Source organism: Hemitrygon akajei, chromosome 5 (assembly GCF_048418815.1).
Source record: "Hemitrygon akajei chromosome 5, sHemAka1.3, whole genome shotgun sequence".
NCBI lineage: Eukaryota > Metazoa > Chordata > Chondrichthyes > Myliobatiformes > Dasyatidae > Hemitrygon > Hemitrygon akajei.
Genome location: NC_133128.1, coordinates 55,585,093 through 55,602,297, shown reverse-complemented (window position 1 = coordinate 55,602,297; position 17,205 = coordinate 55,585,093). Strand labels below are relative to the sequence as shown.

The 17,205-nt window shown below is 39.6% G+C and overlaps 1 protein-coding gene across 1 annotated transcript in view; it reads left to right on the top strand.

The window, feature by feature from the left end:
- The first annotated feature begins 912 nt into the window (after window positions 1-912).
- LOC140727305 (cell surface glycoprotein CD200 receptor 1-B-like) overlaps window positions 913-17,205 on the top strand; it is a 55,085-nt gene continuing 38,792 nt past the window's right edge. The window contains exon 1 of the mRNA XM_073044567.1: window positions 913-1,027. The gene's annotated coding sequence lies outside the window, so the exon portion shown is untranslated. The remainder of the gene's footprint in view (window positions 1,028-17,205) is intronic.

Here is a 17,205-nt window from a genome sequence, read left to right as displayed (position 1 = left end):
CAGTACATTTCCAAGTCAGGATAATGGACCAGCACAATGCCACAGGGATTAAGATGTTGCCTACTTAAATTCAATCCTGACTTCTATGCCTCTTGAAGAGAGTCTACATATTCTCCCTATGGCTATGTTGGTTTCCCCAGTTCTTTGATTTTCTCCCATGCTCTAAAGTTGTACATGTTCATAGGTTAATTGATTTATGTAAACCACCCCCCGGTGTAAATTGGTTGAAAGTTAATTGGCGTGTGTGGAAAAAGTGAGTGAAAGGGATATCAGGGATGAGGATTGATGGACATGCTCTAATAATCATCATAGATCCAATGAGACAAATGTCGTCCTATGTTAGAATGAAAAACGAGAACTCCAAGTGTCCAGTGTGGTGGTGACATTGTAGCCAAAGGAGTTCTCACATTCCTGGGTATCCTGTCCCAATAAGTGTTTGGGACAGGAAGATACCAAATAGATTTTGGATAGCAGACAGAAGTTAAACTTTAATGAAAGCAAATTCTATACCCTGTAAAACATTACATTTAATCATAACTGTTAACTATAAGTGGTACAACATTTGACACGATGAAAATGATCATGTTTCATCGTGAATAATTGTGAACATTTCTGTCATATCTTTACTATCTTAAAGTTTCTGCTTAGCAGTAAACATCATTACGGTCATATTTCTGGAGTAAACTGGAAATAATGATTCCAAAAGTATAGTTTTAATAATGGAAAATATAAATAGTTAACATAAAGGAGAATTAGTCCCACACTTAAAAGATTAAATTGACGTTCAAACGCACAGTGGTATTTGCTTATATCGGAAAATCCTCCTTTCTCTGGTTTCAACTATGCTGAGCTAGTAACACCTCTGAGTCAGAAAGTTGTGGATTTTGTAATCTTTCACTTCAGTGCAGTAGAGTGCAGTGCCGGAGGTGCATTTGTTCAACTGAGGTCTGAACCACATGGGACTATTCAGAACAGAGAATCTTCTTGACATACTGCACTAAGTTCCCTCTCCAAACGACATCAAAAGGTAACTTGCTAGTTATTACAGTGTTGCTGATAGTGTGAACTAGTGTGTATGCTGATAGTCAAATGTACCGTCACAACAACAATTACCATGATGAAGAGCTGTTGGGATATTTCTTTGAATAGCAATAAGATTTTTAAAAAAAACAAATCATTCTGCATTCATATTCCTACTCCTGTAAATTGATGGCAGAATTAAAAAATCTTTAAAGCAAATCACCACAAGATAACGAGCATAAAATGTTAAAGATAAAAGGACTTGTTGATCTAGCTTCCCTTTTTTACAAAAGGGACAAATGTAGATTGATCTACTTCTTAGTCAAACTTTTTACTGATCAAAACCTAGGATTTTTTCTGGGTTCACACCAGTTGAATTCAAATTGAGAATGTGAAAGTGTAAGAAAGAAAGAGGTGAGTGATGTTACTAGAATATCTATTGTACTTAGACACCTGAGGAATTATAGTTCTGGTAGCCTATATAATTTAAGATAATCTGTAAATAGCTTTGTACCTAACTTCTAACAGTTGTTGTATATATTTCTTTATTCCTGTAGAATGGAATTATTTAGGCTGATCTCTATAATCATTACAGTGCCATGATTGCAGGCAAGACAAATGTATTTGCTGAGATAGAGATCCTTAGCTGATTTTAAAAATAATCCTCAGATACTTCCTAACCTCAATCCTAAAAGGTTTAAAATTGGAAGCCTTTTAGGGAAAAAGGACTCTTACTATAGAAATTACCAAGTAATGAAAAAAAAACAATAATGCTGAAGTTTTGGCCGCCATGGGCAAAGCTTATAATTTATTATTATTACCATCATCAACCACTTCCCAATACATCTCTAATCCCAGCTTTCATTTGTCTCTTTGGGCCAGAAAGTTTTCTCTTTGTGTGTACAAGATAGATTAACGCAACCTTGCTGTTGACTAACTGTTATTGTTTGCACAATCCAATTCTTTCAAACCGATCTCTTAATTTTGTTGAATTTATCAACTTAGAAACACAAAATAAAGAGGTAAAGCAGAGCAAGAGAAAATATTCTCATCGGCAGAGGGATCCAAGAAATAGGGAGCAGAGAAGGAAGACAGTTTGTAAAACAACCACATTTTTATGGAGCAGTGGTCAGGGTCTGGAATGTATCGCAAGGAATGGCAGGAAAAGTGTCAACAGTAACTTTCAAAGGGGAGCTGTATCGGGGAAAAAGAAAGTTTGCAGGGCTGAAGTGTGAGAATGATTGGATTGTTCTTACACAGAACTAGAATGGACTAAAGGCCAAATAGTTGCTCCTGCACCATGAGCATTCTCTGTTGCTTTATTCAGATACTTTGGTTCTTAAGCACATGTTTCAGCATTCAGATTCCTAAGGATTTAATAGGTTTTATGATCCAAGCCTGCTGCAGACAATCTGAAATGTTTTCCTATAACAATTAGTTCTTTGACAATTAGTTGATGTACTGTATCTACAAAAGAATATTTTTCTTACATTTATCATATAATAGAAAATATTCTCAATGTAGGAATTTTTTGTGTATAACAAAGTCAAGACCCATTTACCACAAATGCTTTCACGTGAAGGAATATTTTAACTCATGTATATTTTGCATTTGTTTCATAGAGCTTCCTTACAGATATTTACATATTTTTTCAAATTCCCTTAGAAAGTATAAAGCTATTCAGAAACACTAGTGGGTTGTACAAAGTTTAATGGATGGAAATCCTAAAATATTTCAGACTAATCTCTTCATTTTGTTGAATTTATCAATTTAAAAGTCCATTTGATCTCAGTATCCAAGTTTCTCATGCATGCTATCGGTATAAATCTCCATTACAAGCGCACTTACTCCAGTGGAAGCAGATCCTCAAAAGTATGCTAAATTTGCTAGCCTGGGCAAGCAAGTTCTTGAATTAATTTTCACTTACAAATTAAAACTGGTGAATAGGATCTTTCAACTTCGATGTATTTGTCAGGTCATTTGAATTGCAAATCAAAATTTCTGGTCCTGACAACTACGCTGCAGTCATAATACCTATGTATTTCATTTGCTTGTAATGTTTCAAGCAAAAAGTAATAAATTACAACTTTTACAAGTTGTCCTGGGTAGGTACATCTCTTCCCATTCCCACTTCCACCCCACACTTAACAGTATTTAAAGAAAACAGAACATGCTGTTCCACTGACAATATCTGCACTGAATATGATGTCAAATTAAACTAAGCTTGTTCTGTCTGTAAATCTCCCATATTTTTCCATTCCATTCATATTCAGATGGCTATATTAAACTTTTAAACACTGCTATCGTACCTGCTTCCACCACTACACCTAGAAGCCCATTTCAGACATGCACCACTTTTAAAAATAACCTCCCTTAAACTTCCCTGCCTCACCTTAAATCTATGTCCACTAGTATTTGATATTTCAATCCTGGGAAAAGAATTCTGACCATCTACCCTGTCCACACCTCTCATAATCTTATACAACTTTCTCAGCCTCTGACAAGTTAGAAAAGAAAAACAACAACCCGTGGCTTATTCAACCCATGGCTAGCACGAGAGGGCACAGTTTTAAGTTGCTTGGAAGTAGGTACAGAGGAGATGTCAGGGGAAGTTTTATTTTACACAGAGAGTGGTGAGTGTGTGGAATGGGCCAGTAGCGACGGTGGTGGAGGCGGAAATGATAGGGTCTTTAAGAGACTTCTGGACAGGTACATGGAGCTCAGAAAATAGAGGGTTATGGGTAACTCTAGGTAATTTCTAAGGTAAGGATGTGTTCAGCACAGCTTTGTGGGCCAAAGGGCCTGTATTGTGCTGTAGGTTTTTCTATGTTTATAATATTTATTTGTATCTCATACTTTCTTATCCTGGTAACCTGCACCCTCTCCAAACTCGCGACATCCTTCCTGTACTGGGGCAATCATAACAGCTAAAAATATTCCATGACCTGCCATGCACTAAGTCATTCTGACTGTCACTATGATGCCATATTTTTCAAATGCATGCCAATCCTATCCCTAAGAATCCTCTCCAATAGCTGAAAAATTATATAACTCCCATTGGCCTATGCTTTCCTGAATCAACCCCATTTCAGTTTTTGAACATTGGTTACACTCCTGTTGCTTGAGGATGCAAAGGTCTACATCAAAGCCCCACTCTTGCCTCTTTCAAAAACAGTGCTAATGGATTTCTTTCTCCTCAAATAAAGATGAGCAAGTCCTTGAAGAAATAGCTGGAATAATTGTTCTTGATTCCCAGTATGTTGGCTGACTATAAAGACAAGAACGTTGTATCAGATTCAAATTTCGTGTTTCTAACATGAGATTGTTGTCATTTGGGTAAGAAGCTCCATCAGAATCAGATTTGGTATCTCTGATTGGGAATATGATTGTTTGGGCACTTGTTTACTGATAGATGTTAGAGTTTCATCATCAAAAGGTAGTGCTGAAACTTAAACAGGAGATTTACTGGAGTCAATGAGAGCAATGCTGATATTACCTTCAGACTCAAAGCACTAAATTGGAAAGGAGAAAAGATTTCAAAGCCAGTTCTCTTTGTAAAAGAAGCCAGAGAAGAACTCTAAAAGGAAGAGATGTCCTGCCAAGAACTCTCAAGGTTTCTACACCATCTTACAAACGTACACCCTTCACCTCCAAGAAGAATAAGAATAGTACTCACATAGGAGTAGCACGGCGTGCGTGTTCACTGCAGGACTTTCATTTTTCTAACCCTTCCTTCCTGCATAGAACTCCATTTTTCTATCATCCTTGTTCCTATCCAAGAGTATCTTAAATGGTCCTCATGTATCTGTCTCTACTACCAGCCCAGGCAGGGTATTCCATGCACCCACCACTCACTATGTAAAGAACTTGCCTTTGAGATTCCCTCTGCTGTCCTCCAGTCACCTTAAAATTATGACCCCTTGTGTTAGCCTTTTCCGCCCTGGGAAAAAGTCTCTGGCTATCTAAAGTTCAAAGTACATTTTTATTATCAAAGTATTTATACATAATACAACCTTGAGATTCATCTCCCAACAGGCAGCCACAAAACAAAGAAACCCAAAAACAAACTCCATGTATATGGGGAGAAAAAGACTGGCTAACACCCAATGTGCAATTATAAAATATTCATGCAAACAGTAACTGCAAGCAGATTGTATTTCTGAACTGAAGTCCACAAGAGAGTTCCATGGTTCAGTGCAGCGATCTTAATTGGCCTGCACCTCGCTTCGGGCCCTGACACACTGACCTTTTCAATCTGGCCCTTCTCCATCTAAACATTGGGTTTTACCGTTTCAAGTAGCAATCTGAACTGGCCTGCATCTCGCCTCAGGCCTCAACACCATGACCTATCCAATCTGGCCCAGTGCTTAACTCTCCATCCAAATAACAGGTTCTGCTGCTTGGATACGGTGGTTTGATGCAGCCTGTAAATCTCCGTCTGCACGTTGTGCTCAGTTGCATCTGGAGCCTGGATCCCGTGCCTTTCATTCGGCCTGTGCCCGATCTCACATGCTCTTCCACTGTCTCAGCGACTGGCCCACTGCCTTGCCTGCCAAGGCTCTGCCACAGTGAATTGCCTCCAAGTCCAAATGGAAATTACAGACCATTACTTGTGATGATCGTTTGGCAGAAAAAAAACTGTAGTTAACAAAGTATTTAGTTGCTATCCTTAACAACTCCACTCGATCTATACCTCTTCTCATTTTGTACACCTCTATCAAGTCACCTCCCAAAGGTGATTTGGTGGAACATATGAAGAGAAACATGAAAAACGAAACAGACAGTTCAAAGGAATAGCAGAGTTGGAAGGATTCAAGTGTATACTTGCATAAACCATTTAAAGACATGTAGGGAGAGCATTGCATACGGGACATAGTTGACATTTTCCATCTAATCCTAGTTAGCATACTTTAGAAAGGATGTGAATATGTAGAAAGGGTGCATTAAGTGTTAGCTGGAATTATTCCAGAGACCAAAGATTTCAAGTAAAATGTTAGGCAAGAGAACTTGAACTGGTTCTTAATGGAGCAAAACACAGGAAGTTTAATGAAGACACATCAGACTGATTTAGTTAAATTAGATGGAGGCAACTTTTTCCTGTTGGTAGATGGTTTAATTAGAATCAGGTTTATTATCACTGATATAGTCTAGCAAATTTTGTTGTTTTGCGGTAGCAGTACAGTGCAAGGTATAAAAATTACAATTAGTTACAAGAAAGAAAATAAATAATGTGGAAGAGGAATTCTGAGGTGGTATTTGTGGGTTCATGGACTATTGAGAAATCTGATGACAGAGGGGAAGATGTTTCTAAAACATTGGATGTGGGTCTTCAGGCTCCTATACTCCTCTCCAATGGCAATAATGAGAAAAGGGCATGTCCCAGGTGGTGAGGCTCTATAACTATGAAAGCTGGCTTCTTGAAGGCACAGATATAAAATTTTGTATAAAAGAAACAAATGCAACAAGAACACATTTTTCAGTCAGCAGGTTATTAGGATCTGGAATTAACCTTAAAGTTCAAAGTAAATTTATGTACAGTATGTCAACATGCACAATCCTGAGATTCATTTTCTTGTGGGCAGACTCAATCAATCCAATAGCCATCATAGAATCAATGAAAGACTGCACCAACAATATGCAAAAGATGGGACAACAATATACAAAAGACAATGAACTGTGCAAATAGAAAACGGAAGAAAAAATAATAAATAAGCAATAAATGTTGTGAGCATGAGATGAAGAGTCCTCAAAAACGAGTCAATAAGTTGTGGAAACAGTTCAGTAATGGAGCAAGTGAAGTTGAGTGAAATTATCGCCTCTGGTTCAGGAGCCTGATGGTTGAGGGTTAATAACTGTTCCTGAACCTGGTGGTGTGAGTCCTAAGGCTCCTGTACCATCTTCCTAATGGCTGGAAATGAAGTGGAATCAAATAAATCAGTGCCTTTGAAAAAGGGAAAGGGCAAGATTTGATAGAGAACAATTTGCAGGTCGTAGAGAACTTCATTTTCATGAGTTACTGTTGATGGACGAGTGGTTGTTGTATGGCACACTAAACAGCGATCTCTCACTAACAGGATGTGCTCTTTGAAGATACATTCCCTGACTTTCTTCATTCTACTGAGGACATCCATCCCCTTCAGTAACAAATTCTATTTTGTATCTTCTCCACTAACACAGTATTCAAAATTATACCATTTATGGCAATTCCGAATAATCAGTGGCAAGTCGTCTGATGGCACCAGCTGCAGCTGCAGTCTATCTCGTCATGAAGAGGAGCAGCCTACCACTAAGTTGCCCAGCCCAACATTAAGTGCTGCAAATGAGTTACGATACTGAACCACATGACCGAGGCACTCTGCTGATGATAAGCCTGGTCAGAGCTGCTGCATGTAGCAAATGCAAAAATGAGCTGGCATTACACTCACGCCCTCACCCTTCCCACAACTACATTTTAGAGCCGCAAATCTGCAGCTTTGATCACTTGAGATTATCTGTCAAAGTGTCCCATGAAGTTAAAGGGACATGAGAGCCCAGTATGCCTGAAATGACTGTCCCCAACATTCTGCTCCTTGGCTTCCCTGATAGCTTACCCAAAGGTCATTGATCTGTTTTACGTGTCTCCAATGATCAGAAAAATGGTTGTCCAAATAGAATAATAAAAATCCCTAAAATATCATTTTATCTTAAATTACCAAATAATACTCAATAAGCTAAAGAATAAAGAAACAATCTATTTGCCAATTTAATAAAGTTGGTATTCAATTCAGAATCTGAATGAGTTTTATTATCACTGACTTGCATCATGAAAGTTCAGATGAGTGGGGTTGTGCTGCATACCCTTCTGGCCTCTCACCTCAGGATGTCCACTGGTGGAGGCAGAGGTCATTTGCATCAGCATCTGCCCCTACCACAATTTGGCTCCGGTGTCCTTATTGTAGCCTGCAGGTGTGAAATTCAGAAGTAAGCCGATCCAAAAGAAAGCTTTCTGAGTGATTTTCTATGGAATTGCCAGTCAAAAAGCAAGCATGTTGAGGCTCAGTGCACTGCCTGTATGGGGGAAACTAACAGGCACTGGTGAAGCAACCCAACTTAGACCCTTGAGGCACAGTCAAGATGCTAAATTTGCTTGTACCTGCATCATTGAAGGTTGTGGTGAGAATGGGCAAGGCAAAAATAGATGCAGACAACTTAACTGGCACTAGATTTGTGATAAGGAGCTTTGAGAGGTTGGTAAAGAAGCATATCAAATCCTGCCTGATAAATAACTTGGTTCTGTTCCAACTTGCCTACCCGTCACAACAGGTTGTTATGTACCCCGTAACTGGGTCACTTACCAGCAAAGACAGAGAGGTCCGTAGAAGTCTGATGGTACTATTTTTAACAGTATTTATTGATAAAAATACACAAAAATAATATCAATGCAAACATACAGATAATATACGTCGTCAATACTAAATCTAAAAGCGCGGGTATAATAATAATCCCTAAGAAATAGCTCTATGGTTGTCTAGGGGATAATGTATTGTCCGATGGAAATATAAAAGTCACTCAAGTTCATGCAGGCTGCAGCCTTTGGTTGGAGTCAAGAGAGAGAGTTTAAAACTTGCCCATTCCTTTTATGATGTCAATCCTTCGAGAGTCGTTGGGGCTGATTTCTCCTTTGTTTTAGCTAAAGCCATTCTTCCGTGGTAAGGCCCACCATTTCCGAGGCAAATGGAAAAGGACGCACGTGGGCTTTCCACCGGCTGTCGCTATTACGCTGTTACAGAATTTCTAGAGTTTCTTCTGGTGTGTCTAAAGGGGGCTGTTCCCCAGACCCTCTTTTATCCTGACTCACAGGGTCTCAGATGTCAATCAGGTCAGGATGATGCAATCCCCCAACCAACCCCCTCTGATCATTCCCTGAGGGCTTCCATGAAGTACAGTACTCAATACACAACTCCGTCTCCAAGAGACAATTGCCTTTTCCGTGGCTTTGTATCGCTGAGGGCCAGGACATTCCAAACGTCTCTCTCTCATTTCCTGGGTCTCCTGACCTGAATTAGTAACGATCTTGCGATTCTCAAAAAGGAGGGGGCACAGGCGTAACAAGGTCAACAGCAGATGCCATTTCATTGCGTCTCCTCAGTTCTGGAAATTCTGGAGAGTGAAGGTGCTACATCAGGATGCTCTTCATTGACTACAGCTCAGCTTTCAACACTATCAATCCTTTGAATCTAATCAATAAGGTCTAAGACCTTGGCCTCAATGCCTCTTTGTGCAATTGGATACTTGATTTCCTCACTTGCAGACCCCAGTCAGTTCAGATTGACAACAACATCTCCTCCACAATTGCCATCAATGCAGGGGCACCACAAAGCTGTTGCTTAGCCCCCTGTTCTACTTGCTTTATACTTAGAACTGTGAACATAAGCAAGGCTCCAATGCCATATTTAATTTTGCTGACAACACCACTGTTGTTGGCCAAATCAAAGGTGGTGACAAATCGGCATAGAGGAAGGAGATTGAGAATCTGGTTGAGTGATGCCATGATGACAACATCTCACGCAACGTCAGCAAAACCAAAGAGCTGGTTATTGACTACAGTAGGAAGAAACCAGAGGTCCATCAGCCAGTCCTCATTAGGGGATTGGAGATGGAAAGGGTCAGTAATTTTACACTCAGTGGCCACGTTATTAGGTACATTCTGTATCAAATAAAGTGATCAAATATTTTTGTGGTCTTCCATAGCTGTGGCCATCCACTTCAAGGTTTGACATACTGCATTCAGAAATGCTCTTCTGTACACCACTGTTATAACATGTGGTTATTTGAGCTATTGTTGCCTTCCTGTCAGCTTGAACCAGTCTGGCCATTCTCCCTGATCTTTAACAAGATTAACAAGGTATATCTGCCCACAGAACTGCCGCTCACTGGTCATTTTTTTTAGATTTTGTTTTTGCACCATTTTCTTTAAACTTTAGAGACCATTGTGGGAGAAATGGTGTGAGAAACAGCTTCTGAGGTACTCAAACCACCAGTCTTGGCACCAACAATTAGACAACTCTCAAAGTCACTTTGATCACATTCCTTCCCCATTCTGATATTTGGTCTGAACAACAACAGAACCTCTTGTCCATGTCTGCAAGCTTGTATGCATTGAGTTGCTGCCACACAATTGGCTCTTTAGATATATGTTTTAACGGGTTGTGCAGTGTACCTGAAGTAGCACCTAAGTGTAAATTGCAAGTCATTATTACTTCAGAGGTTCCTTCCTGGGAACAATACATGGATGTTGTTACTTTCTTGAAAGTTTGCACATATTCAGCATGCCATCGAAAACTTTGATAAACTTCCAAAGAAGCACAGTAGATAGTATTCTAACTGGTTGCATCATGAACCAATATGGAAACACCAATATCCAAGAATGGAGGGAAAAAGCTACAAAAAGTAATAGATACAGTCCAGTGCATCACAGGAAAAAGTCCTCCACAACACTAAGCACACCTAAAAGGCATGCTGACTCAATAAAGCAGCATCCATCATCAAGGACCCCATCACTCAGTCATGTTCTCTTCTCAGTACTGCCATTGGGAAGGAGGTACAACCAACTTAAGTTTCCACGCAACCAGGTTCAGAAACAGTTATTACCTTTCAACCTTCAAGCTCCTGAACTATTGTAGATAGCTTAATTCATCTCAACACTGAAATGATTCCACAACCTATGGACTCTTAAGGTCTCAACAACTCATGTTCTCAAAATTATTTATTCATTTCGTATTTGCATAGCTTGCCTTCTGCTCATTTGTTGTTTGTCAGTCTTTATAGTCGGTATAGAAGTTCACACCACAATTATTCAGTGTTCTGTAGGTGAGTTGCAAAATATCAGCATCATTGCTCGTGAATGAGGAGCATAGCAAAAGCCGATTAAACCTCATGATGTATTGTGCTTGTTTCTAAACTCTACAGTTTAGAAAAGGATGCAAGGCCTTGAAATTGGAATGATGTTTTGTAGGATCACCATGAGCTTAATGGACTGAATGACCTCCTCCTGTCTTGTCTCAATCTGTATTATGTATGTTGAAAATGTTTGGCGATTAGCTCTATAATTAAAACCTTGTGGAGTATGCATGTGCAGTACCCATTCTTCTGGTACATTCATTAGCTTTTTATAGCAAGTCAGACTCACTACTCAACCTGTAACTATAATACTTTAACAAGTAAGCTTGCTCTTACAGAAAGCCATTAAGATTAAAAACAGATTTCTTTTGAAGATAAATCCTCAACCAGAAAGTGTTGAAACGTAACAAAGGTTTTAAATATTACCTTTCCTGTCCTGACTTGGGTGTTAATTACTAAAGGAATTCAACAAAAAGCAAACAAAAGCAGGGCTGATCCCCTCTATCATTAGATGTACCCAAGGAAATTGCTTTTCTGCCATTGACAATGTATACATTAGTGGTGAGTCAAAGTCAGTGTCAAAAATGGAGTAGTTCTTCATTGCAAAAGTAAGTTAACATCCAGTTTTTGTCTGGAGCTGCTTTACTGTAGTGTTAAAAAATACCATTTATGTGGCACCTTGCACTTGGATTGGACAGTCTTGTCACAGTGCCAAAAACAGGAATAAAACACAAGAATAGTAACTGCTTTTAGTCTTAATAGTACAATTACAGATGCATTTCCCTCAACAGAACTTAATAGTCAAAAAACTTCTGTATTTGACTAGACAATGCAAAGGTTTAATGATAATGTTGAATAATGATAATGTTAAATTCTATCAAGAGTCTGTGCAACAAAGTCGGCCATTTTGAATGGCCTGGCTGGTCTCTCTCTATATTCACACTACAAGCAGGCTTTGTCCAAGTCCTCTTCATCTAATATCAACATATCTTTCCATTCTGTTATTTTTTCCATCTTATCTAATTTCTAGTCCTACTATATTCATACCGAAACTTGCGTACCTCAATGACCTAAGAAGCTATGTTGGCTGGAGTCTGGACTTTATGTTTTGGCTCTTAGTAGGATCACCCATACCAAACTGGTCAAAGAGTAGAAGGCAGAGTAAAGTCCTCCAGGTTCCAGGGTTCAGTTCAGGGTTACTAAACCTAACTGGTACAACAAAAAGCAATGAAGAATCCTATACCTGAGTGAAGCAGTATTCCTGAATCTCCACCCAGGTTTTTATGACTGACAGGAGTGAAAAACAAGAGGAAGCTACTGACACAATGGAGAAAGCTGTGAACACCACCAGAGATGGAGGGCTTTCATTGCTGCCTTAAATGCCAGTGGCCTTATGGGCAAAAGAGAGATATTTATCAAAATGACCCACATTAAGAATACACCAAATGGCTACTTTCTCTACTGTTATTTTTCTAGGGATGAACACTGAACAAATTTTAAACCTTTAGAATTTTGGTTATGAATATAGATGGAGTGCTTATCGACTTGGTAAAAACAGTTCAAAGTAGAACATCATTATTTTTATTAAATGTGGCTAAGTAGATGCTGGCACTGAAAATGAACAACTGGCTGAAATGCTAATACAATTTGTTTGAACAGCTGCCATGTGTAAGAAAATAATTGGTGCTAATACCCTCAGTGACATCAGATACAATTTGGTTGAAAAACTGTTAAGAAATTTTAATTCTGGATCTGTTGTTTTTGCCCAAGCCATTTTGTGCTGTTATGTCTGACCCAATTACAGAAACTAAAATTGACTGTTGCTAGGATTCAGAGCCGGGGGGGGGGGAGAAAAAAGGAGAAAATTCAGAGAGCCGTTTTCAAATTGTTCGTTTGAAATAAACTCATTAGCTTAGTAGCACAGCCTGCTTGTAGTGTGAATATAGAGACAGACCTACCAGGCCATTCAAAGTGGCCATCTTTGCTGCACAAACTCACAATACTCCAAGTAAGGCCTCACCAGCACCTCATAGAGCCTCAAAATTACATCCTTGCTTTTATGTTCTAGTCCTCTTGAAATAAATGCCAACATTGCATTCACCTTCCTCACCACCATTTCAACCTGCAGATTGTGTCCTGCACAAGGACTCCAAAAATCCCTTTGCATGAAGGATCTTTGAACTTCCTTCCCACTTCGAAAAGTCTATGCTTTTGTTCCATCTAACGAAGTGCATGACCATACATTTCCTGACACTGTATTCCATCTGTCACCTCTTTGCCCATTCTCCTAATCTTCAAGTCCTTCTGTAGCCTTTCTGCTTCCTCAACATTAACAGCCCCTCCACCTATCTTCATACTGAATGCAACCTTGGTCACAACACCATCAATTCCTTCATTGAAATGATTGACATATAGCGTAAGAAGCATCCCAACACAGACCACTGTGGAACACCACTAGTTGCAGTCAGCCATTCAGAAAAGGATCTCTTTATTCTCACTCTTTGGCTAACTGACTTATAATTTCCTTTCTTCTGCTTCCTCCCTTCTTGAAGAGAAAAGTGATATTTGCAATTTTCCAGTCCTCTGGAACCATGCCAGAAATTATTATTTTTGAACAATCATTACTAATGACAATCTCTTCATCTGCCAACTTTAGAACCCTGTGGTGTCGTCCACCTGGTTCAGGTGACTTATCTACCTTCAGGCATTTCACTTTCCAAAACATCATCACTCTAGTAATAGCAACGGCACTCACTTTTGCCCCTTGACACCCTCGAACTCCCTGCATATTACTAGAGTCTTTCACTGTGAAGACTGGTGCAGGATACATATTCAATTTGTCTGTCATTTCCTTGTCCCCGTTTCTATTTCTCCAGTATCATTTTCCAGTGGTCCAATATCTACTCTCACCTCTCTTCCTCTATATATCTGAAAAAAAATTGGTATAAATTTTGATATTATTGGCTAGCTTACCTTCATATTTCATCTTCTCATAAGATCATAAGACACAGGAGCAGAATTACCACATTTGGCCCATTGAATCTACTCCGCCATTCAATCATGGTTAATATCTTTTCCCTTCCTTTGCCCCACAACCTGACCTTCTCCCCGTAGCCTTTGATACTATGTCCAATCAAGAAACTATCAATCTCTACCTTAAATATGTCCAATGAACTGGCCTTCACAGCTGCTTGTAGTATTAAATTCCACAAATTCATCACTCTCTGGCTAAAGAAACTTCTCTGCATCTGTTTTAAATGGACACCCCTCTACCCTGAGGCTTTAGCATCTTGTCCTAGTCTTCCCACCATAGGAAACATCCCTTCCACATCTTACTCTGTCTAGGACTTTCAACATTTGAAAGGCTTCAATGAAATACTCCCTCATTCTTCTAAATTCCAGTGAGTACAGTCCTAGAGCTGTCAAATGTTCCTCATATGATAACCCTTTCATTCCCGGGATCATCCTTGTGAGTCTCCTCTAAACCCTCTCCATTGCCAGGACATCTTCTCTTGGATAAGGAGCCCAGAACTGTTCACAGTACTCAAGGTGAGGCCTCACCAGTGCCTTGTAAAGCCTCAGCATCCCATCCCAGCTCTTGCATTCTAGACTTGAAGTGAATGCTAACATTGCATTTGCCTTCCTCACCACCGACTCCAACTGAAAGTTGTCTTTTAGGATTTTCTGCACGAGGACTCCCAGGTCCCTTTGCATCTCATATTTTTGAATTTTCTCCCCATTTAGAAAATAGTTTGCACATTTATTTCTATTACCAAAGTGCATGACCCTGCATTTTCCAGGATTGTATTTCAATTGCCACTCTCTTGCCTATTCTCTTAATCTGTCTAAGTCCTTCTGCATCCTACCTGCTTCCTCACCACTACCTGCCCCCCCCCCCACCAATCTTCATATCATCTGCAAACTAGGCAACAAAGCAATCTGTTCCATCGTCTAAATCATTGATATACAGCATAAAAAGAACACCGACCCCTGCGTAACACCACTAGTCACTGGCAGCCAACTAGACAAGGATCTTTTTATTCCCACTCACTGCCTCTTACCAATCAGCCAAAGCTCTAACCATGCCAGTAACTCTTCTGTAATACCATGGGTTCTTAACTTGATACGTAGCCTTGTGTGTGGCACCTTGTCAAAGGCCTTCTGAAAGTCCAAATATCGAAATCCACTACATCCCCTTTATCTATCCTACATGTAATCTCCTCAAAGAATTCCAACAGGTTCATTAGGCATGACTTTTCCTTGAGGAAACCATGCTGATTTTGTTCTAAGTTGTCCTGTGTCACCAAGTACTTCACAACCTCATCCTTAACAATTGACTCCAACAACTTCCCAACCACTGAGTTCAGGCTAAATGGTCCACAATCTCCTATCTATTGCCTTAGAGTGGAGTGACATTTGCAATTTGCCAGTCCTCTGGCACCATGCCAGAGTCCAATGATTTTTGAAAGATCATTACTAATGCCACCACAATTTCTACTGCTACCTCTTTCAGAACCTTAGGGCGCAGTTCATCTGGTCCAGCTGACTTCTGCACCCTTGGGTCTTTCAGCTTTTTTGAGCACCTTCTCCCTTGTAATAGTAACTGCAATCACTTCTCTTCCCTCACACCCTTCAATGTCTGACACACTGCTAGTGTCTTCCACAGTGAAGACTGATGCAGAATACTCATTTAGTTCTTCTGCTGTCTCCTTGTCCTCCGTTATTATTTCTCTGGCCTCATTTTCTAGTAGTCCTATATTCACTCTCATCTCTTATTTTTACATACTTGAAAAAGCTTTTACTATCGACTTGGATATTGTTTGCTCACTTGCTTTCATAGTTCATCTTTTCCCTCCTCTTGATTCTTTTAGTTGCTCTCTGTAGGTTTTTAAAAAGCTTCCCAATCCTCTGTCTTCTCACTATTTCTTTCTTTGTTATATGAGGGGTGATTGATAAGTTTGTGGCCTAGGCTAGAAGGAGTCAATTTTAGAAAACCTAGCACATTTATTTTTCAACATAGTCCCCTCCTACATTTACATACTTAGTCCAGCAGTTGTGGAGCATACGGATCTTGGACCTCCAGAAAGTGTCCACAGATGGGTGATTGATAGGTTCGTGGCCTAAGGTAGAAGGAAATGAGTTACACAGCTCTTGTTACATGCACATGCAGTTCAACTCTTAGAGTGATTGTGCAGAAGGTTTGAAGTTAATAACTCATCTCTTTCTACCTTAGCCACAAACTTATCAATCACCCCTGCTGTGGACACTTTCTGGAGGTCCAAGATCCGTATGCTCCACAACCGCTGGACTAAGTGTGTAAATGTAGGAGGGAACTATGTTGAAAAATAAATGTGCTATGTTTTCTAAAATTGACTCCTTCTACCCTAGGCCACAAACTTATCAATCACCCCTCGTAGTTCCTCTCTTTTACTTTTACATTAGCTTTGACCTGTCAGCCACGTTTGTCCTATTTTGCCATTTGAGTATTTCTTTATTTTTCTGAATACATCTATCCTGCACCACCTTCATTTTTCCCAGAAGCTCACACCATTTCTGCTCTGTTGTCATCACTGCTAGCATCTTCCAGTTCAGTTTGACCAACTTCTCTCTCATACCACTGTAATATCCTTTACTCCACTGAAATACTGCTATGTCAGGCTTTACTTTTTCCCTCTCAAATTTCAAGATGAACTCAATCACATTGTGATCTCTGTCTCCTAAAGGTTCTTTTACCTTAAGCTCCCTAATCACCTATGGTTCACTACGTAACACCCAATCTAGTATAGCTAATCCCTATACCCCTTTTTTTTAATATATGCCCTCTTTTGGTTTATAAAAGCTTCCCAATCCTCTAACCTCCTACTAATTTTTACGGTATTATATGCCCTCTGTTTTGCTTTTATGACGGATTTGACTTCATTTGTTAGCCAATTACATCATCCTGTTTTTAGAATACTTCCCCTTCTTTTTGATGTATCTCTTCTGTGCCTTCTGAATTGCTCCTGGAAACTCCAGCCATTGCTTCTCTGCTGTCATCTTTGCTGATGTCCCCTGCCAATCAACTTTGGCCTGCATCTCTCTCATGCCTCTATAATTCCCTTCACTCCACTATAATACTGATACATCTGATTTTTAGCATCTCCCTCTCAAATTGCTGGATGAATTCTATCATATTATGATCACCACTTCCCAAGAGCTCCTTCACCTTATGCATCCTAGTCATACCTGTTCATTGCACAAGATCCAACAAGCCTGTAAGTAACTCTCATCAGTGTCTTCTTACCATTGCAGTTTCATAACGTTACC